At 40.9% G+C, this 24712-nt stretch overlaps 1 long non-coding RNA gene across 1 annotated transcript; it reads left to right on the forward strand.

Annotated features, from left to right (window-relative positions):
* Nucleotides 1-211: 211 nt before the first annotated feature.
* Nucleotides 212-11250, forward strand: LOC134292502 (uncharacterized). Its single transcript, XR_009999741.1, has 3 exons — nucleotides 212-273; nucleotides 9093-9222; nucleotides 9925-11250. It is a non-coding gene; the product is annotated as an uncharacterized LOC134292502 (long non-coding RNA).
* Nucleotides 11251-24712: the final 13462 nt, after the last annotated feature.

The raw sequence follows: 24712 nt of genomic DNA on the forward strand, positions 1-24712 counted from the left end.
GCATCCCCCCCACCCCTCTCCATTCAGTCGGATGCCTCCCATTCACTTCACCCCCCCCCTTTTCCCTCCCAAACTGCACTGTTGCCACCACCTGGAGCTTGCGGCGTTGCTATGGCAACTGGGAATCCGCAGCAGTGGCGGAGTCGCCATGGCAACAAGGGATCCACAGTGTGGCTGCAGGGTTTCCATGGCAACTGGGTTTTCAAGGGAGCCAACTGGGACCAGGCGAGGAGGAGGAGGAGGAGGAGGGAGGGGAAGGAGCATCAGGCAAAGGTATTTCCATAATTTTCGCAACCCTTCCTCTCTAGCCCCCCCCCAAAATCTCATCCCAGTGAAACTCAAGTGTCGTTTGAGAGTTTTCCAAGCCAGACAGGCAGACAATGTCTGGAGTGGGTACACCAAGCCAATCTCAAGGGAGTTGAGGACTTGGTGTATAGCAGGATGTTCTCCAAAGAGGGAAACAGCTTAATCCAGCAAAGAGGTGTGCTAAGGAATGTATTAACCTTTTCTTCTATCCAGAGTATAGACCAGGTATGGGCAAACTTGGGCCCTCCAGGTGTTTTGGACTTCAACTCCCACCATTCCTAACAGCCTCGGGCCCCTTCCGTTTCCCCCTCAGCCGCTTAAGCGAGGCCCGAGGCTGTTAGGAATGGTGGGAGTTGAAGTCCAAAACACCTGGAGGGCCCAAGTTTGCCCATGCCTGGTATAGACCCAGAGCATCTCTCTTTGCAGAAACCACCTTTTTGCCACCTTTCGTCCTGTTCTTGTACCAAACACTATTCATCGCTTCCACTTCATTTAAGCTCCTCCATTTATGGAACTAATAAAAGCTTGCCGTTTTCCCTACACAGGAAATATGCTACTTTAATTCAAATAGGATCAATCGACAAGAAGAAATGCGAGTCTAAGCCAATCCTATTGTGTTTCTCCACATTTCAGCCGTGTTGTCATGGAGCCGCGGTGGTGCAATGGGTTATACTCTTGTGCCAGCTGAACTGTCGACCTGAAGGTTGAAGGTTCGAATCCGTAAGACAGGGTGAGCTCCTGTCAGTCAGCTCTAGCTTCCCATGCAGGGACATGAGAGAAGCCTCCCAGCAGGATGGTAACACATCCAGGCGTCCTCTGGGCAATGTCTCTGTAAACAGCTGATTCTCTCACACCAGAAGCGACTAGTCTCAATTTGCTTCTGACTTTGTAGACAGTCCATTCTTTCACACCAGAAGCAACTGGTCTCAATTTGCTTCTGACTTTGTAGACAGCCAATTCTTTCACACCAGAAGCAACTTGTCTCAATTTGCTTCTGACATGATAAAAAAAACTCTTGTGTTGTCACCACATCAATTGTTGATATTGACTTGCATGATTTGGTGAGGATTTTTTTTTATTCCTGTATGAACATTTGTATGCATTTTTCTTCAATGTACAAATATTTGTACAAATTTCTCTGAACACACAGACTTTTCTATAGCTTTCACCCATTGATCAAAGAGTGTATTTTCCAGCTGTGTGCATTTTAGCTGGTCATATGCATATGCCCCAGGTGGCACAGTGTGCTAAAGCGCTGAGCTGCTGAACTCCCGGACCAAAAGGTCCCAGGTTCAAATCCCGGGAGCGGAATGAGCGCCTGCTGTTAGCCCCAGCTCCTGCCAACCTAGCAGTTCAAAAGCGTGCAAAATGTGAGTAGATCAATAGGTACTGCTCCGACGGGAAGATAACGGTGCTCCATGCAGTCATGCCGGTCATATGACCTTGGAGGTGTCTATGGACAATGGCGGCTCTTCGGCTTAGAAATGGAGATGAGCACCAACCCCCAGAGTTGATCACGACTGGACTTAACGTCAAAACCTTTGCCTTTACCTTTTATGCATAGATTATACATATGCTTTTATGTGTATATTTCTTCCTTTAAAATTATTTTCCCTACTAGCCTTGCAAATGTGCCCATTTCCAAGTCAATCTGAACTTTGTCTTAACTCTCAAGACAGATAATCTTGTCCAGAATCTTGACTGCAACAAAACGCTTTTCAATCCTCCTTCTGACAAGACAATGACCTTGTCAGTTCCTGTAGAGAGCAATGTGACAGTGTTGGGACAGGGAAGGAAGTGACAGCGGGATGGGCTTTGAAACCCATTTTGGAAGAATTCTTGAACCTCTGGAAGGTCATCGGTTATGCATCGGCGAACTACTGAAGGGGAGAACTTGACCCCCACTTCTGTTTTGCTCCAGAAACGCAAAGCCACAGGGGAACGGCACAGGTTCTTCTGAAGATGAAGACGTCTTGAAAAGAGCCTCAGAGCATCACCTTGACATTCAGAGAAGTTCATATAGAAGTCAACAGTGCTTTAGAAGCCGGCTTCCCAACCAGCATGTCAAATTTTAAAAGCATCTGCCAAAGGCTTGCATTTTGCTCAGAAATAGACCAGCATTTTTTTTTACTGTAATATAATAATATTGACGGGAAAACTTTATTGCACATGAGAGGTCCTATGTAGATATTATTGCTGTTGTTGTTGTTGTTGTTGTTGTTGTTGTTGTTATTATTATTATTATTATTATTGTTATTATTATTATTATTATTATTATTGCAGTACAACTCTCAAAGTCAGCATGATCACTTCTGAACAGAGATTGTAAAAAACCAGAATACTTTATTAATCTTTTGCAACAAATGGGTATACAGGCAGTCTCCGATTTACATTTGACTTACAAAAAACTCCTAGGTAAGAATGGGGGGGGGGGGGAGAGAGAGAGAGAGAGAGAGAGAGAGAGAGAGAGAGAGAGAGAGAGAGAGAGAGAGAGAGAGAGACAGGAAGTAATATAAAGTTACTCTTAGGAAGGGAAACTCACTCCTGAAAGAGTTATTGGGGGAAAAGGTGTCTCTCCACAGGCTTTCTTACTAATCCTTGTTTCCTCAACAAGCCAAATTTTTCAAAATCCAATTATCACAGGGAGAGAAAGTAAGGTGAAATCTTCTGAACAGGGGCACAGACAGCAAAACAAAACCACAGGGGTGTTAAATCTTAAAAATCTTTAAAATGTACCTGTTCTGACTTATATACAAATTGAACTTAAGATTAAACCTACAGAATCTATCTTGTTAATAACTTGGGACTGCCTGTATTAGAATAATAGAGTAATAAAAAACAGTAATAAAGTTGGAAGATACCACATGGGCCATCCAATACAACCCTCTGCCATGCAAGAAAAGCAGAAAGTACTCCTGACAAATGGTCATCAAGTTTCTGTTTAAAAGTCTCCAGGGAAGGAGCTTCCACCACACTCAGAGGCAGAGAGTTCCACTGCTGAATAGTTCTTATAGTCAGGAAGGTCTTCTTAATGTTCAGGTGGAGTCTCTTTGAACCCATTGCTCCAAGTCCTAGTCTCCAAGGCAGCAGAAAACAAACCTGCACCCTCTTCCTTATGACACCTTTTTACATATTTATGCATGGCTATCATGTCTCCTCACAGCATTCTCTTCTGCAGGCTAAACACATCCAGCTCTTTAAGATGTTCCTCATAGGGATTCATGGTCTTCAGATCTTTGATAATTTAAGTCACCCTCCCCTGGATACCTTCCAGCTTGTCAATATCTCTTTTGAACTGTGGTACCTGGAATTGGACACAGTATTCCAGTTAAAGAGGTCTAACTAAAGCAGAAGAGAGGGATAGCATTACTTCCCTCAATTTAGACACAATACTCCTTTTGATGCAGTCCAAAATCCCATTGGCTTTTTAAGCTGCTGCAGTGTTCTGTAGTAAATATAAAGCAGTCCCATGGCAGAGTATTTTATGCAGAAAAGAGTGCCTAATTTAGAAAGTTGTGAAAATTACTATGATATACTACTTCATGCTTCTTGTTGTTAATGTTGGTGCCACCTGCCTTCCTTCTGATAGCTGAGTTACTCAGAGGAAGGTGAAATGTGATATATCCACACTTGGCAGCATTTGAAGTTTGATTAAAATATTTTAGAATATTCATAGTTTGCATTATATTATGGCTGGCATGAAATGATCCTTATCACAGCATGTAGGCTACTGAATAATGCAAAAGTTCCACAATCAATTATCAACTATTGGAATCAAATCTAATTAATTGTCAGATGTAAGAGATATAGCATTCAACCATTATTAGATGCAACACATTTCAAAAATAATGCATGTGAAGGACTTTTTCAATAATGGTACTGAAGGAATGCTTTCCCAAAGGAAATGTATCTGGTGTTTTTCAGATGAGAAGTTAACTTTAATGTGTGTTTTTTTCCTGATGACAACCTATTCATTTTCTAGTTATTATGCCAACATTGGAAATATGTTTTTGATCCCCCATGGACATCTCCTTCAGTCAGAAAAAACTAAACTGATTATTATGCAGAGGACAATTTCTTCAGCTGCCCACAGATTGTGGAATGACCTGCCAGAAGAGCTTCATAAACTGGAGATGCGGTCTGCATTTAAAACAGCAGTAAAGCCCAGTCCAGATTGCCTTTACAATCCAGATTACTTTTAAATTATGATTTTAAAGACCTTTTTGTGTGGATTTTAATACATAGTGGTTTTATACTCTTTTCACTGATGCTATGTGCTATGTTTTTATTGATTGATAGGGAGACGGGCAAGTAAGAATAATTCTTCTTTTTTGCATGTATTTCTTTTGTTAGCTGTCCAGGTTTTTTTAAATTTTAAATTGCTGTTGTATTAAAAAGAAGTCATATTTTCTTTTTGTATTTGTGAGATATCCTGGAAATGTAGCATGACTTCCCTGGATCTAGGCACTATACTCCTGGCCTGCATAAATAGGAGTATAGTGTCTAGATCCAGGGAAGTCATGCTCCCCCTCTATTCTGCTTTGGTCAGACCACACCTGGAATACTGCGTCCAATTCTGGGCACCACAATTGAAGGAAGATGTTGACAAGCTGATATGTGTCCACAGAGGTGGGTGACTAAAATGATCAAGGGTCTGGAAAACAAGCCCTATGAGGAACGGCTTAAAGAGCTGAGCATGTTTAGCCTGCAGAAGAGAAGGTTGAGAGGAGACATGATAGCCATGTACAAATACGTGAGGGGAAGTCATAGGGAGGAGGGAGCAAGCTTGTTTTCCGCTGCCCTGGAGACTAGGATGTGGAACAATGGCTTCAAACTAGAGGAAAGGAGATTCCACTTTAACATCAGGAAGAACTTCCTCAGTGTGAGAGCTGTTTAGCCGTGGAACTCTCTGCCCCAGAGTGTGTTGGAGGCTCCTTCTTTGGAGGCTTCTAAACAGAGGCTGGATGACCACTTTTGAATGCAAATTTCCTGCTTCTTGGCAGGGGGTTGGACTGGATGGCCCACAAAGTCTCTTCCACCTCTATGGTTCCTCTTCCAACTCTATAGTTCTATGTAACAAAATATAATGAATGCAATCCTTACTAAATATATATGCATAAGACATCCGAAATATAAAAACAAAATCCATGGCATAACACATGAAAAATTGCCCAGAACAAAATTAGAGATAATATATAGAGCCATGGTTTAAGTCCAATTGCTGCTCCCAGCCAGAGAAGACACATTCAATCAACAGTACATCAAAATTTAGGGAAAATCCCATTGATTAAATGGATCTACTCTAATTCAGATTAGCAATTGGATTTGGAGCTGCGTGGCATGTTAACATAATACCCTTCTGGGATATAAATGTGTATTCATCTCATTCCCAACAGTAGCTGAGGTGAATCATTCATTTATTTATCTCTGCAATTTGCAAAAAGTGAGGATTTAAAAAAATACATTGCCTTGATGAAGAATTGCACAGTTCGTTGGATAAAAACGGGAGCGGGGGAAGCAGGTTGCACAGAGTATATGACAAATCCTGCATAAACACACAAGTTTACCTAGGAAAGTGTCTTTTTCTGCATATTTTTTTCAAAGCCTACTGCAAACATGAGGCAGATAGCACAGCATTAATGACACAGAGTATGTAAAATCAATGCAAATTGCAAAGACATTTGCATAGCATTTGGTGGTCTTCCTTTAAATCTTCTCAGATTATGGAAAGCAGAAGCCTTTATGTTCTCGGGTCTGTGGCAAGAACTTTTGAGGAGGCTTAGCTTTCCTCAGTGAGGTTACTCACAATAGTGAGAGCTTTCTTGCAATGTTTTTGAGGATTCTTCCAGTCTTGTGGAAAAAACCCAACCTACAGAATTTTGCAATGGCAGGCCAACCATCATGAGATGAGGCCTTCTCTTTGCGGCTCAACAACTTGGCTAGATAAAGAAAGAACACTATTATTCATGCCACCTGCAAGGCGAGCAGATTGACCCTGGCATGTGGCATCTTCAGGACTGAATTCTGCCTGCCTATATATGAATGCCAAGAATGGAGCTGGTGTCCACTTTCAAATACAGCACAACCCCTTATCCACACAATTGGTATCCATCGCTTCATTGATTCTTGTTCAAAAAAATATGCCCTCTACGCATTTTCTTAGTTCTGCACCATGACTTCATGGTATTCTTGGGCCAGAAGTCCCTTATTTCAATAGGGTCTCATGTTATCCACAACACTGAATATCCATGTGAAATCCAGAACATGTCCTCCATGGGTATGGAGGTTATATAGTATTACCAAAACTGATTTTATTTCAGCCACAGGATGTCCAATGGGTCGGGAACCCTATCTCAGATAGTTTCTGTCTCTTTCCCTTAATCCTGCAGCCCTTGCCTTGCCTATACTATATATAGCCTGTACACTGGACAACAAGCCACTGTAGGCCAAATATGGAAAAACAGAAGAGTTTTTTTGTTGGCATTGTCATTCCACATGTTTCATTTATGTGCAGAATGTATTATGCAGAAAGTGGGATTAGATTAGAAGGTGCAAATTCCTCTCACTTTTCCTCTTCTTCCTCAGCTTAATTGCTGCAAATTGAGTTCAAAACACAAAATTATTTTTCACTCAATTAACTCATCAGGAGGAAGAGAAGAAGAAAGGGTGGAATCTTGCCCTTCCCAGAAAGCACAGGCAAAAGCAAAGAGCTGCAGGCTTTCCAAATTCATTGTCTGGTTCAGAACTTTTCAAGACAAAATTCAATTGATACTAGAACTTTTATTCTTGGGATTGTTGGAAGAACAAATCAAGAAAAAAGAGAGAATTTTGCAAGATATGACTATGGTTTCTAGGCAGAAATGAGATGTATGTCTTCATGAGTAGATTTACATATGTGACTACTAGAATTAGACAATAGTGTAATGTTGATATCCAGTAGAGGGTTGCTGTTACATTACTATATAGGGGAGTAAGCAAAGTGTCTGATATACACTGGTGCTCAATGCATCCCTGGGCATCACCTCTGATGCACATCATATTTGTTCTGATGCACACTGGGCATTGATGCTCATTGGACATTCTTGGTGATGTACCGTTACACCTCTTCTCAATTTAGTAAAGGGGTTTCTTAGTGCCTCTGGTACATAGCTAGGTATATGTAAAGGTATAAAACACAAGAATGCATAGAAAATTCTAATATGAATTTTAAACACTCAGTTGAAATTTAAATTACAAAATCAACCCCTGTATCTATGGGACCAGTACGTGCCGTTTCATTTAGCATCTTCCAGCAAAAATGCCCTGTGCTCCAGGCATTTCTAAGTCCTCCAGTGGGACTTTATGGTATTTTCAAGCTGGACATCCTTCATTTCAATAGGTGGTGTTGTTATCTGCAGTTTCACATATCCATGAAGCCCAGGAACATATTCCCCATAGATTCGGGGATCATAATGCACTGCAATGCTAGAAATTTGGAGACATTGTCCTTCCCCCCAGCTACACCATCAGATGCCATCTTTTAATTGTCCCCTATCCATATCTATTCCAGTAGAACTCTTGATTACTAGTTCTTGCATTACCGAGACAACAGGAATACCATTCTTATTATTATTATGCCTTCTATTTAAGACTGCCTGTACTCTAAATCTCCACGGCCACGTGTTGCTAGATGCTACATTACCACCAGACTGCTATGCCAAAAAGGGAGCAGAGAGGTGAGGCTCCAGAGAGAGATGCAGGGAGGGCATTCACCATAGCAACAGAGTGCTCCAAAGAAAAGGGACATTGCTACTGCTTGCCTACAATGTACATATTATAGTGGAGGCAAGGAGCATCACTGAGTAGAAGCAGCAGATTGCGTGACCTGGGAGGAGGTAAAAAGATGGCACAAGTGGGTGGATGCAGGAAAGGAACCCTTGAAATGGGTATCTTTATTCCACAGGTTCCAAGCCATCTCTGAAAACCCTGTATCACAGTCCCTATTTGTCCCCTCCTCACTGCTACAAAACTGGCTGCATCTGCAGCTGCCACCATCACTGCATCCATGCTTCTGAAATTGCAGTAGTTTCCTCCAGTGTCTTCCTTTCCTGTCACTTAAGTATGCTCCATCCTGCAATATGCAGCAGAAGGTACTCTAGCAAGTAATGTGTTGCAGGTGTTACCATTATCTGGAACTATAAAATGTTATGGGGAATTATGGTCCCCTTGCCTTATTTTTCTTATCCAGCACCATCATCCTCCCCTTCGTCCTCCTGAATAGGTTTTAAACATATTTGCCTGATGAGGAAACATTGATTTTAAAGGCTAGCACACTGAGATCTGGGGAGCTTTTTAATTAGTATGACAGCAATGTGCATGTATGTGTGTGCCTTCAAATTGGCTGTCAATTTATGGCAATCTCTGGAATTTAATAGGGTTTTCTTAGGCAAAGAATACTCAGAGGTGGCTTGTCATTTCCTTCCTATAGCCTATAGCACCTACAATTCATTGGTGGTTTCCCATTTAAGCACTAACCAAGACTGGCTTGACTTATATTTCAATGTTGGATGGGAACATTTAGTATTTTTAGACCTTATGATAAAGAATGATTTGGGCTTTGAAATATGTTTGATCTGTTACTTTTTCTTGTTAAAAAGTGGCAATCTGCCTCTCCAAATAACGAGCAATATAACAGGTCATGAAACATGGTTGGAAATTCTAACAAGCCTGTTGGGAAGGCTTTGTAGTGAGTTACATTATGAATTTCTTACCAAAAGTAACTCTCAGAGCTTGGTGAATTTGGGCAGGAACTGCAGCGGCAAGAAAGCCAGAGGCAAGGACCACATTTCTGCACCAAAGGAGCATTCATTCAGTGGTGATACAGACTCCCAGAAAGTGTTAAGTGTGGCCCCACACATCTTTCAGACACATCAAGAGGTGAGATTAGTTCTATGCTCATACATTGGTAGGGTTTCCAGGTGCCCCTTATTATGAACAATGTCCCCTATAGGAAGTCTGGAAAGTTTTTCCTTTTATGAAGACGGAATGAAATCCCCCCAAAAATCTGTATTTTGCAGTGCAGATCCCTACATAAACATAGAACTGCGTGCTTCAATTTATGAATATGGACAATATGCTAATTTTACATAGAAATGCATGGCTAAGTTAACTGAAATTGATACTTTCATTTGGTATTTTGGTAGAACATGAGCTCGTTAATAGCTACAATTAATATTTAATATTAATATTTTTACTGCTGTCAGCTCTGCATGTCATGAATTTCAACTGCTTCTCAGTGCTATTTTGAAAACCTGGCAATACTATAATAAGGGTAGGAAAAATCATAGCACTCCACATGTTGATAACTGCAATGTCCATCATATCTCAACATTGCCTATTCTGACTAAGAGTGATGGAATCTCAGCCAAATAACATTTGGAGAGACTCGCAATTTTTATCCCTGATATATGTCCCTAGAATTCCAACATTTTATTTTGTTTTTCAGCTCAGGAAACTTTGGTGCCTTTGGACTGTTTACACTTTCGAATTCTGTGAAGTTGAAGTATCCCTAGTGTGACAGAGGATATCTACCTTTCCAACCTCTCCACCAAATTGATTATACTTTCTAATATTCCACAGATTAAATGTTAGACGCAGGATGCTTGTGGTCAAGCTACATCCCAGTGAGGCCAAGATGACAAAAGTTATTGAGGAAGAAGACACAAGCCAGGAAATGCTGCAGCAATTTGCTTTTGCCTAAGCCTAAGGCGAGGGGGGGGCAATAAATAGGATTTTGCTCCCTCCTGTCTTATCCCTGAATTCATTAAGTGCAAATTTTGTTTGGAATTTGCAGCAACTGAATATGCCAAGGACAAAGGGAGGAAGTGGAAGGAGGAGAGAAAAACCTGCACATTTTAAAAGCAGCTGGAAAAGTGGAAGGCAGATTATTAATAAGGCCTCCCTCTGCAAAATTGGGACCGTTGAACCAGGAAGCACTCAGCAAGCAAAAATGTTGAAAATCATGTCCTTCCCCCAAGCAGTGCACATGCCATTTACAGGTGACACATATGGTTACAATAAGGTGGATGTAAATCCACTTTCCTGCCCAGCTCTCTCTTCGCCTTTTTGAAAATGTGCCCTTGAACCCCCAATATAGCATCCAAGCAATTTCACACATATAACAGATGTAGGCATGTGTCAATGGCGCTTCTGCCATAGTGTGTGAAATCTGATAGCGGCTCTCCTGCCAAGGTCTTCTCAAATACAGACCAAATCCATCAGTGGTGTCGGTTTGTCTCTGTTCCCCTTTGGGCTGTTTTCTTTCCCCAATTTTCTGCCCATGAAACCAGCTGTGTTTCCTTTCTGTTCCCCGTGTCTTGCTGCTGTTCTGTGTCTTGAGGTGGCACTTTGATAGGATTGTGCCTAATTGCTTTAATGTTGCCTTTGGGGATCCTTTTGTCCCAGAAATGGAAGATACCGAAAGACCGACAAAGGAGAGGGGAAGGAGGACAACAAGTGAGTAGAGATCTATATTTGCGGAAGGATTCGGGGGGAGTCAATGACACCACCTTCCCCTGATGAGACCATTTTCTTTCATGTATTTCTGTTCTTTCCTTCTGAAAACATACAAGAGTTATAGGATTCATTCTTCACTGTGGGCTTATGAAACAGTACATCAATCCCAGGGGAGCAGTCAGAGTTCATCTTGTGCCTTGCCTCCCAAACTAGAAATCTTAACAGAGAAAGACACAAAGCTTGCATGAAAAAGAAACCCACGTGATATGAGGGCTGAGAAAAAGTTTCCATGAGGATATTGAGAGTTGGGGAAACAGATCTTATTGGACTTCATTTCCCACCAGCCCTACCACCATGGCCATTGGCGAAAAAGGATGGGAGTTGTTGCTCAGTATCTGAAGAAAATGGTCCCCCATTCACACAATACAATTATAGTATTATTATTGCCCTTTAACTTCCATGATTTTGTCTCATGCAATCCTGGGATTTTAAGTTTAGGGAGGGGAATTTTGAATTCTCAGTCAGAATTCTCCATTGCCTTCAGAAAACTACACATTCCAGGATTCCATAGGATGGAACCATGACAGTTAGGATGGAATAATTGTGCTGTAATTGTGTTGAAAGCGCAAGCCCCTAGTTTTAGAAAGAGGAGAAATGAAGCATGACTCAAGATGTGGACAACTTGGAGAAAGAGGACCAACATTTATCTTCCTCCCTTACAATACTTTCATAGTTCCAAAGTCATCCATTAGGAGCTGAATGGTAGAAGATACTTGGCAAATACAAGAATGTCTTCATACAACAAAGCATTAAGATGTAGAGATTGCTTTATTAGGATTCCTTATAGTAGGAAGGGATTCAAAGGACCACCATATCCAACCTCCTGCCTATACAGGAATCCACTGCTAAACCACCTCTAAAAGATGGCCATTCAACTCTATACCCCAGGATCTGATTCCAGGTTTTCTGCAACTGGATTATATGGGTCCCCACTGCCAGATAATCTGGGATAAACAGAAAACTTGGGATCAGATCCTGGGATATAGGGCCTGTCTGGAAGGGCCCTAAGAAACCTCTAATGATGGATGAGTCCATCACCTTCTGTGATAGTCTATTTTGCTGTCAAACAACTCTTACAACCAGGAAGTTCTTCCTAATGTTTAGATGGAATCTCCTTTATTGTAACATGAATTATTGCCTCAGAAGCTACTATCTGGATCAGCAAAAAACAAATTCACTGTGTCTTCTATTAAGGTGGCCATCAATTCAGAGGGGATTCATCAACTTCTCAACGGTCAAGGTTGTTGTTGGCCAAAATTCTACTTTGGTCTTGACCAGAGCAGACTCACTGAATTCATTAGGCTTATGAATGTGTTGACTCATTATTCAGAAATCGATTGAATAGGTCTACTCTAGTTTAAACTGAACAGCAGGTCACCTAACAGCTCCTATATTATGTCTCAGGCTCAGCAGTAACATGCTACTAAATGACTACAAGGTACTGGGCATCCATAGCAAAAGTGTGGCGCTGCCCTGATACCATGTTCATAAAGTTCTCATGAAAGTTTCTATTTAGCTGCCATGGGAACAGAAAGCTATCCAGAACGGTTTTGCTTATGTTCTCTTGACCTGTCAGGCATTTATGAAAGACTGAAAAGAAGATGTTAAAATAGATGGGATTGACACTCCTAAATTATAGAGAAGGCACAGCGTTTCTGACATGATTCTTAATTTAATGAGAGCTCCTTATCATGCTGGCTGCAGGATCCTGGGAGTTGTAGTGGGGGGAAAAACCTGAATTCTCCCAATGTCTGGATACAGGATGGCACGCAACTGAAACCATTTGGAGAGAACACCAAACCTTGCATATATTTACAGAGGCCATGTCATTAGATTAACTTCAACAGAACAATGATCTTTATACTCTTATATATTTTTAACTCAGTTTTAGTGTCTTAGTCACTTGTTGGCCTCCTTCTTCTCACTACGCTCCATTCCCCCGTACCAGAAATCTTCAACCCATCCTTTAATTAGGCTGCATATACAGATATATCTCCCTCCAGTGGGTGTGAAATTTTCAGTGCCTAGGCTAGCTCCACTTCTAAAATCAATTATGATTAATTACATTTTAAAACCAATCATGGAGCTCAGGGTGAAATATAAGTCCTATTAAATGCATTATTTTTTAATCCTTAATACAAGGAAAGAGAGAGAAGTTTGCGGGGTTGGAGGCAGGTCCAAGGCCAATGACTGTGCTTTATAGACAAGATGAGATTTGAATTTGGATACCTCTAGTATTGTGATTCCTCACTGTTGGTTCTCCAGGTGTTTGGACTTCAACTCCCAGAAGCCTTAGCCAATTTGACCGACTGTCAGGAATTCTGGGGGTTGAAGTCCAAGACACTTGGAGGACCAAATATTGGGAGCCACTGCTATAGTAGTCTCCATAGAATCATAGGATTAGAAGGCAGCTTGATAACCATCTATTCCAACATCCTGTTCCATGAAGCTAAATCAGGCATGGGCAAACTTCGGCCCTCCAGGTGTTTTGGACTTCAACTCCCACAATTCCTAACAGCCGATCGAAGTTTGACCATGCTAGAGCTAGATGCAGCTACAGCATCTGTGACAAATGGATGCCCTCCTTGTAGTCCAAAATATCTCTAGTGTAAGAAATCCCACCAAAGACTGGCCATTCCACTGTCAAACAGCTGTTACAATTAGATTTCTCCAAACAATTGCTTTATTTTAAACATTTAGAAGTAAGATGGATTTTTAGCTATATTCTGCTTTAATGTATTTTATAAGTTATCTTGGGTGCCACATAAGAGAAAGATGGAGTATAAGAATAAACTAATAATTCATTAAGAAAGGAAAAACTTGCTATACTGTGTCTTCCGGTTAGTAGTCCATGTTGAGGCACCATCAAGTAGATTAAATGTCCAAAGGGAGTGAAAAAAAACATGGGATTTTCCATCATCAATACTGAGTGTGAAAGTTCCTCTGTGCACAATACATGTAGGAGTCTGTCTTGCAATACTAGAAACATATCACTTTCCCACCTGCTTGTATGTATAAACACTGCAGATAAAATAAGCCTTAAGGGACAGTAAATCCACGTCATTATGTATCTTTAGAATGAAGCCTGAAACAAATACATATGTCTCTTGTTCAGTACATTCTGACATCGTGATAAGTGATTTTGCTAATTGTGTGTTATTACTAAGCCATCGATCACATAGCAGTTGAGCAAAACCACAACAGCAAACAAACATGGCTTGTTTTCCTTATTTCTGCTTCTCTCCTGCCCTTTTGTTTATGCATTCAGTGTAAACAGCCAAGGAAACAAAACAGGCTGGATCTACACTGCCATATACTGCAGATTAAACACATTGATGTGGTTTATATGGCAGTGTAGACACACATAATCCAGTTAAATGCAGTTAATCTTCAATCTGAAACTGCATATTATGGCAGTGTAGATCCAACCTCTGGAAGGGGCCATTGTTATGAATGGAGATGTCACAACAAGCTATGATGTAAACAAACCACGGTGTTGTCATTTCAACCCACATCATGGATTGCTGTGACGTGACATGCAAATGCACCCTTTGGCAAGGATTAATACTTTCTACTGCCAGGGAAGTTCACTGCCAGGTTAATAGCTCACAACAAACACATTAGGAGAGATTAAACAGAATGCACTAGCACACTGGCTCATCTACAAATTAGAATTCCCTTGAAATTTAGTTTGCTGTGACCTCTGGATGCGGCCACTACGTCTAAAGACCTGTTTAGTAAGCAAAGGCATGCTCTTCCATGTGTACATGAGTATATGGTCTGATGCCCTTCAGCTCAAGTCACAATTGCTGTTCTCTCAGTCTTATAGTACCCCTGTTCAGTGTGACATGTCATAGAGCAAATTAGGAATTGCTGGAGCTTTTTCATCCACGCAACCTATAGAAGCTCAGAAGCATCATTAACATTTAACAATTACTGTTAACAGCTCAAAACTGAATTCATTATTGGTAATCGTTTTGAGGAAGAATTATACAATTAAATCATTATGTAAATGGTTAATCGTATGTTAATAATGGGTTACGTTTACATTTTAAAATGACTAGACAAAGCAAAGAAATACCCCCCGACCGCCCTTGGAAATACTACCCAGACGTAAAGTAAATGTGAAATGGTTATTGTTATTCAACAAATTTGCACTGGATTGTTGCAATAATATTTTTTGAAAGTGTTGTAGAAAGCGATTACAATTTAAGGGCAACAAATAAATGTTAATTAATTCCAAGTACCGCAGAAACCACAGAGGGATTACCACCTTAAATCTCCTGCATTGAAAGCCAGATATAAATCTGCATGCCAAGAAAGAAAATGAGGGGCTGAAGGATCTCTCTGCCTGTCCACTGTCTCCTGGAACCCAAATAAAAATTAATATAATTACTCACAACAGTCTGTCAACACTAATAGTCTGAGACGTGAACCTTATCCTCTTCATGCCTAAGCAATGCCATTCACATTGATGTATGCAGGACCCAAATGCTAGAATGCTAATTCATACAAACAAGCATCATTACTCTTCATTTTTAAAAATTGGGGAAATACTTCTAACCCTAAGAATTCTGCATATGGATATTGAATATTTGGAGGTGCATCTATACTGCAGAATTAATGCACTTTCACACTACTTTGACTGCTGTGGCTCAATGCTATGGAATCGTTGGATCTGTAGTTTGCTGTGGCTACAACACTTGGCAGAGAATGTTAAAGGCCTTGTAAAACTACAACTCCCATTATTCCAGTGCACTGAGCCATGATAGTTATGTCTGATGTCCAGGACAACTGAATGTGTGCATTTCCCCCCTTGAAATGGACAAATATTCCAATGGGTTTCAAACACATTTAGATACATTATAACACTATTAGGAAAGACAAAATCATGTGCAACATAGTGAAGCCTTAGGCCAATTGTAAGGCCCTGTAAATATATATGTCAACACCTCTGTCCTCATTGACCCGTTTGTCAAACTAAAGGCTGAATCCAAGATTGAATCTGTAGTTTTGTGATTCAGTGCAAAAAGTAAAAAGTAATAGATGTCACCATGTTTCATAAAGCTATTTTGTCAGATAGGCACTATTTGGCTGAAGGATTCTAGAAAATATGATCCAAATATGTAACTTTCCCAAGCTCTTGTAACGGTATGAAATGAATTATTAATACATCATGTTTCTCACAAGGGAGTTTCTAACACGCTATTCTAACTGCACTGATGGATTGCTTTTTCAATGTAATTCGAATGCCTTTCTTAAACCACTGATATCATTTCCTAAATAATCATCTCTATATGTCTTTCTTCAAGCTTGCAATATTACTCTCTCATATTACCTAATGGGTGAAGCATGGCATTGATAAATCACTGAAGCTGTTTCATTTAAAAATCATGACTTTGTGGTCTTTTTACCTCTTTGTGGGCAATGCTTTCCCTCTTCACCTTGCAAGGCAACATATTATGGTAAAGTAAGGTAAAGGATCGGACACCTGTCGTGGATGATGGGAACTAAATATTTTTTTGGCAGGATATGATAAGTTTTAACCAACTCATAAGTAATAATGATTTCCATCCTCAGCTTTTTTCTTTCCCTGGCTGAGACAGTTCTTTCTCTTTCCGGTCCAACATGCCCCATCTTAAGTGATATAATACCATGCAACATTTTTACAGATAGCAACTGAGACATGTGTGACGAAGCAACATTATAGTGTGGTAAAGATGGCAAAAGTTACTAATGAGGAAGAACACATAAACTAGGAGAGGCTATGGCAGTGTGCTTTTACCTGAGCCTACGGGGAAAGGCAAGATTCTTCCAACAGACAAGAGTTCTTTCTCCCACCCTGGACTTTTCACAGATATATAAACCTCCCTTGCTTAGTTTTCCAATATACCTCACAACCTCTGAGGATGCCTGCCCTAAATGTGGGTGAAACGTCAGGAGAGAATGCTTTTGGAACATGGCCATACAGCCTGGAAAATGCACAACCCAGTGATTCTGGCCATGAAAACCATCGACAACACAAAGAAAAGATTCTCCTCTCTTCTGTTTTGCAGAGTTGACTGAGCGCAAAGTAGCATTTGAACATTTTGGAAATAGCAACCTTCTCAAGCCTGCACTAGTTATATGTTGTGTATGTAATTCAGATTGCTTACTGTATTATGCATGTGTCTGTTGGTATGAAATTTTACCTTAACTCTTTGTTGTGGGAGGGGTTACAGACCATGTGATCAGAACTAGGCTTGTTGAGGACTCAGACTCCATTTTAGAACAGTTCAGTTTAGACTTCAGTAAGAACTGTACACTTCAGACTTCAGTGCAGGAATTGTATGCTTAGAGACTTCAGTGGAAACAGATATATGCTTTTAGAAGTCAGTAGGAACAAAATGCTGCACAGAAGCCATTAGACTCCTTTGGACTTTCAGACTAGACAGAGACTCTATTAGACTCTCAGAACAGAGAGATGCTTTGGATTTTGAACTGTTGATTATAAGAAATATGCCTGTTTTAACCTACTGGGCTCTACAGGCCAATGGATACTCCACCACAGACATCAGAAGAGCTGCAAATCCAATAACAAGCCATGAGAGAAAAGACAAAAATCCACACAGAGGAAAAGCATTCTTACCATACATCAAGGGAACTACTGACCGCATAGGGAAGCTGATGAAGAAACACAGCCTGCAAACTATCTACTAAGAAAATCCAACAAATGCTACATTCAGCAAAGGACAAGAGGGATCCTCTCACCTCTGCAGGAGTCTACCGTATACCATGCAGCAGTGGACAAGTATTCATAGAGACCACCAAACTCAGCATTGCCCAAACCTGATCAAGGAACATAAAAGGCACTGCAGACTAACTCAACCAAAGAAGTCTGCCATAGCAGAGCACTTGATGAACCAAACTGGACACAGATATTATTTGAGAACATAGAAATGCTGGACCACTCCAACATCTACCATGTCAGACTACTCAGAGAAGCCAATGAAATCCACAAGCATGTAGACAATTTCAACAGAAAGGAGAAAACCATCAAAATGAACAAAGTCTGGCTACCTGTATTTAAAAAATACCTCTAAAGTCAGGACAGTAAATAAAGAATAACACTCTGAAAACAGAGGAATTCCAAAAATTAAACAATCAGGGACAGCTAACACCTCCAAACAAAAGATTCTACCAGACAGGAAGAAGCCAGGCTTTGAGGCCACAGGCCCATCAAATGCTAATCAAGGTGATTAATTACAACATCCACACCTGCCTCCAACAGACAAGAGTTCTTTCTCCCACCCTGGACCTTCCACAGATATATAAACCCTCCTTGCCTAGTTTCCAACATACCTCATAACTTCTGAGGATGTGTGCCACAGATGTGGGCAAATGTCAGGAGAGAAAGCTTCTGGAACATGGCCTTACAGCCCGAAAGACTCACAACAACCCAATATACCCTGTGTTATCCACACAGAGAAACCACTTTAAATCTACTTGTAACTGGATTGATATGCAAAGTACCTGTATGCTGAATACATGAAGTTTGTGAGTAAACCAATGATGTTACTTTGAAAGAAATCTACTTATTTTTTGTCTCTTGAGAGCATGATTTAAACCAAGAGGTTTTAAGGGAGAGTAGATGTTTTGGGGCAACTAAAAGAACACTTCTGAAACTGTGATTTTGTAGTTTGGTGAAGCACCAGCATTTTTGGAAATTGGTGGCTGAAGAAAATGGCCCCTTCCACACAGCTGAATAAAATCCCACATTATCTGCTTTGAACTGGAATATATGGCAGTTTGGACTCAGAAAACCCAGTTCAAAGCAGATATTGTGGTATTTTCTGCCTTGATATTCTGTGTGGAAGGGCCCTTTGTAAAACTGCTATTCCTACAATTCCATCACACAGGGACAGAAACACTTAAAGTGGTGTCAGCATTCATTATACAGTATAGATGCACCCTTAGGCCCCTTCTACACTGCCATATAAAATCCAGATTATCTGTTTTGAACTGGATTATATGTCACTGTAGACTCATAACTAGTTCAAAGCAGATAATGTGGATTATCTGATTTGATAATCTGGATTATATGGCAGTGTAGAAGGGGCCTTAGATGCAAGCTTTTCAGGGCAGGCTAACCCCCGTATATACCTATTGTAAAGCTCTCTAGGCATCATGAGGGGGCTTCCAATCAGTGAGTTTGTTCAGGTACCGCTTTGTAATTTACTAGAACCTCAAGTTGGACCAACCAGAAAATGGTGCAATGCAAGCAAATTTTGAATGCAATCTATGGATATTTACCATATCCCAGAATTGAACAAAGCTCCTGCTTTTATTATACAAAAACCTGTTTTCTTACTCCAGGTTTTCTTTATTTCATTGCCATAACTTGAGGGAAAGGGAAGGAGTGAATTTATCCTATTTTTATACAACTGGAAACCAGAAATCCTTGCCAAGCTACTGCACACTGTACTACAGAGAGAGATACCAGTGGGTGTAGATTAACCTTTTGCACATTCCTGCTAGAAAGTACAATACGTTGATGTGGCAATCGTGGTTGGTCTAATTTAAAGTGGGGGAAATAGTTGAAGTGGTGCCGGCAATCATGCTCATGCCAGTTTCTAATCCACCACGCTACCTACTTGGGTTTTGGATAATCTGTTATACAGATTCTATTCAAATATCTAGGAATCTGAGATATCGTCAGATTATGTGGCATGTTCCAAATAGTGTCACTTAGTGTAATGGTGTCATTGTGATACTATTGATGCGGATTTCATTCTGCTCCTCTCTGGCTCTTCATTTATGTATATGCAGGGCCATGGAAATTGAGGATTTGCCTCAGTATTTGTTTTCCTGCCCGCTGTATTCTGAGTCAAGGTCCTAGCCTTTATCTCCTTCAAACTAATACTTGTGTCAGAAAAGATTTTCTCCCTTTTGGCTGACACTAACCCTGTGGTTACTCGCAAGGTGGCTCTTTTTGCCCTGGCAGCACAGAAAATCCAGGCAAGACTAATTTCTGATATTGCAATCCACTGTGCTGGGGATGCTTTTAAGTAATAGTGGTTGTTTATATCCAAGGTGTTCCCTGCTTAAGTTTTAATAATGTTGTATTTACTTGGTTTTATCTGGTTTTTAATTATGCAGGTGCTAGGAAGTACCTTATGTAGTATTTTAAGGACATTTCTCGCCATTGATATATGTAGCATTTTAATGATTTATATAGGAGTTTAATGGTGTATTTTATATTGTATTTAATAATCTGGTTTTCATGTATTTATTTGTTTGCCTTATATATGAAAGACTTATGGTATGAGCTTCAAATAAAACTATTACGTATCCTCCAACTGTACTGATTTGGCAAGAACTGTCCAGATTGATTCAAAGGTTGGATCTACACTGCCATATAATCCAAATTATCACATCAGATAATCTGGATTTTATATGGCAGTGTAGATGGGACCTAAGTACCACTTTTTCAGCTGCTTTTAAAATATCCTGGTTTCTCTCCACTTGTCTCACGTCCCTCCTTCATTCTCATCAATCGCTGCCAATTTCTTGCTAAGTAAGAAATCATAGTTTGCATTCAATTAGCTCAGAAAGAGAACAAGAGAGGCCAGAATCTTGCCCTTCCAAGTAGACCAGTGGTTCTCAACCTGTGGGTCCCCAGATGTTTTGGCCTACAACTCCCAGAAATCCCAGCCAGTTTACCAGCTGTTAGGATTTCTGGGAGTTGAAGGCCAAAACATCTGGGGACCCACAGGTTGAAAACCACTGAACTAAACTCTAGCAACAGAAAATCGCTCTCTGATCTTCTGGGTTCATTAATGATTTTCAACATCATGACCACACCCTGATATTGCTTGGCCACACAATCCTAGTTTTCATCTGTATAACACTTCAGGATATAGAGGAAGTATCATTATGCTTAGAAGAACCCGAGGTTTGTAAAAGTATCCAAAAGAAGATTGAGTAGGTTTCCATCCAAATACTTTCATAAACATTGAGCATCTCAGAATGTGGAATATTGGAAAGAAAAAAAACAGGAATGGGAAGAATGACATGTTTTAGTTTGAGAAAGAAGCCTAACTGGAAATATCTTACCACAGGCAGCCCACTAGTTACAAACATCCGACTGACAAACAACTCATATTTAAGAATAGGGGTGAGACAACAGGAAGATAGAAAAATCTACCCCTCGGAAGGGAAATTCACCCTGGAAAGAGTTATGATGGGGAAGATGTGTCTCCACTGAAGATTTCTCACCAATCCTTGTTTCCACAAGAATCCAATTTTTTCAAAAATCTAATCATCACAGGGACAGAAAGTGAGGTGAAATCTTCTGAACAGGAGCACAGACAGCAAAACAAACTCCACAGTGGTGGTAACTCTTCCCTATGTTATCCAAACTTACCTACCTACTTTATCTATCTATCTATCTATCTATCTATCTATCTATCTATCTATCTATCTATCTATCTATCTATCTATCTATCTATCGATCTATCTATCGATCTATCTATCGATCTATCTATCTATCTATCTATCTATCCTGGGAGTTACAATCATATATATTTCCAAAGCTTGGGAAATTAATACAGCAATGCTGCACAGCCACAGTGAGATCACAGTGAGATTCCCAAAAGATGCTGGAAGCAGAGCCAATAGATTGAGGCTCCTAGGAGTTGTAGTCTAATATATATAATTTCATATATGGAGCCCCCAGTGGTGCAGTGGGTTAAACCACTGAGCTGCTGAACTTGCTGACGGAAAGGTTGGCAGTTCAAATTCAGGGAGAGGGGTGAGCTCCTGCTGTTAGATCCAGCTTCTGCCAACCTAGCAGTTTGAAAACATGCAAATGTGAGTAGATCAATAGGTACCCCTCTAGCGGGAAGGTAATGGTGCTCCATGCAGTCATGCAGGCCACATGACCTTGGAGGTGTCTACAGATAACGCTGGCTCTTCAGATTAGAAATGTAGATGATCACCAACCACCAGAGTCAGACACGACAAGACTTAATGTCAGGGAAAATTTTTACCTTTATTTATATATATGAGACTACAACTCCCAGGATCCTAAATCTATTGGCTCTGCTTCCAGCATCTTTTGGGAATCTCATTGTGATCTCACTGCAGCAGTGCACCATTGCTGTATTAATTTCCCAAGCTTTGGAAACAATACTTCCTTTCATTCAACCCACATTCCTTTGGCCCATAATTCCGCATTGTTGATTCATGTACAGTTCTCTTATCCATTGGGGATCCCATCAGTTTGTACCAAAAAACCCCCGTCTCTTAGCAAGCCAGTTCCATTTTATATTTATCCATTCAGTGCTTTCTTTTTGCCCACTCAAAAATACATTAATAGTTGACAGAGGCAAGTCACAATTGCTGTTCTCTCAGTCTTTATACGGCACCCCTGTTCAGTGTGACATGGCATGGAGTTGTAACGTGGTGTTCAAGTAAACTAGGAATTGCTACGTATGTAGTAACATAAGAGAAGCCCTTTACTGAATATGAACATTATGGAACTTCACAATCCTAATTCACACAAACATAAGTCCACTAATGCTGATAGGACTTCCTAGAAAGATTCTGGCTATAGTTTTCCTCTCCAAAACACAAAGCAAAGAGTCTTTTTTTTGTAACTGGGTAGTCCTTAATTTCTAGATTGACCAATTGAACCACCTTTAGAAGTAATGGGGCAAAAACATGTGAGTGATACAACAACCACAACTTCAGCAAATATTAAAGGTAAAGGTTTCCCCTGACGTTAAGTCCAGGGGTTGGTGCTCTGGGGGTTGGTGCTCATCTCCATTTCTAAGCCGAAGAGCCGGCGTTGTCCATAGACCCCTCCAAGGTCATGTGGCCAGCATGACTGCATGGAGCGCCGTTACCTTCCCGCCGGAGCGGTACCTATTGATCTACTCACATTGGCATGTTTTTGAACTGCTAGGTTGGCAGAAGCTGGAGCTAACAGCAGGCGCTCACACTGCTCCCAGGGTTTGAACCTGGGACCTTTCGGTCTGCAAGTTCAGCAACTCAGTGCTTTAACCCACTTCGCCACCGGGGCGAAGTGGGTTATATTATATTATATTACCTAATAAGGCCAACTGTAATGTCCATGTGTATGGCTTCAATCAGCCCTTGGTTCTTGACACCATAAAAAGATGACTGGTAGAAGTGACAAAAATAATCAGTGTTGGGCATATTATCGTAGCTCACATCTATTTTTCAAAGGTTTAAGGTAAATTCTCTCTATAGTAGCACTTAGAATTACTTAAGGCAGGGATGAACGACTTCTCTGAGGCCCAGGATTCACCCCACCAGATCCCAGATCCACTAGATCCTCCTGCACCCCTCTTCTTAAAAAAAAAAACTTTCAAAATTACATCCTGGTTGGCATCATGGTCAGTGGCAACACAGCAAGTTGGGCTTACGTGCTCGTAACTACTGGGCATTCCCATTTATGAATGTTATTGTCCAAACAATGACCCATAAACCTAACTTGTCAGCTTGGCAGCATCCCAGTTAAAGAGTTTCTGAGGTGCTATTGATTGGAGTGTTGGGAAATACCATCTGCAGGGATTTCCCAGTCATGGGATGCATTAACACAAGCGGTTGAAGCAAACCCCACAGTCTCTGCAGCTGTCTGGAAGATTTCCCAGCTATTTGTTTGTATTGTGTGCAGTGACAACTCTACATCAGTGAGAGGGAACTTTTTTTTTAATTACAGCTCCCATAAATTCCAGGATATATTACTAAAGGCCAGGGATTAGAAGAACTGTAGTCCAAAACATCGGGGGGGGGGGTCATCTCTCTGCTTTTCATGATCCATAAAACAGTTAAATAAATGATAGAAGCTGTGTTTAAAAAAGAAAAAAAACCCTCCAGACTTTAGAATGTTACTTAGGGATCCCCCCAAAAGGTCATATTTCACACCCAATACTGTTGTTCTCCGGATTATTATTCCCACCATGTCTGATTAAGATGGCTACTGTAATGACTTGAAGGCTACGTATAAGTATTGGAGGAGTGGGGAGAATGACACACTGATATCCCACGTGTTTGATAATCTGACAGCACAAAGGTCAATTTCTTACTCACCCCAAAACCCCTAACTTGATCCCATAGTTCTATGTAAGGCACAACTCTGCGTGATTGCTTGCATACTTTTCAAAATAGTAAGCATTGACATGCACATAGTTGCTATATGCCCACATCTCATTTTCCAATACGCTGTGACTTTACCGTAGAGTGTTTTCTGCAGGACTTCAGGCAGACAGTTTGCCTTTGCCTTTGCTTTCCTCTGAGGTTGAGAGAGTGTTACTTGTCCAAGGTCACCCTGTGGGATTCCATAGTTGAGTGCGTTTTTTTCCCATGTCAGGAGCGACTTGAGAAACTGCAAGTCACTTCTGGTGTGAGAGAATTGGCCGTGTGCAAGGACGTTTCCCAGGGGATGCCCAGATGTTTTGATGTTTTACCCTACTTGTGGAAGGCTTCTCTCATGTTCCCGGCATTGGGGGCTGGAGCTGACAGAGGGAGCTCACCCACTTTCCCCAGATTTGAACTGGCAACCTTTAGGTCAGCAACCCAACCTTCAAGTCAGCAGTCCTGCCGGCACAAGGGTTTAACCCATTGCTCCAGTTGAGTGGTGATTGCTCGCCCAGAGTTGTAACACAAACGAACATACTGCAGTGGCTCTCACAAGCCTAATTCACATTATTACTGCAGTCGTGCTCATTCCTTGATGCATCTCACACAAATAAGAATACACACCCAACAACAGCCTCGCCCTCGTTCCTCCCACCCACCCTCCCACCCACCAGCCCCTCAAAGAACCACCCTAAGGAGGGTTGGA

The sequence above is a fragment of the Anolis carolinensis genome, chromosome 6, assembly GCF_035594765.1.
Source record: "Anolis carolinensis isolate JA03-04 chromosome 6, rAnoCar3.1.pri, whole genome shotgun sequence".
NCBI classification, from domain to species: Eukaryota; Metazoa; Chordata; class Lepidosauria; order Squamata; family Dactyloidae; genus Anolis; species Anolis carolinensis.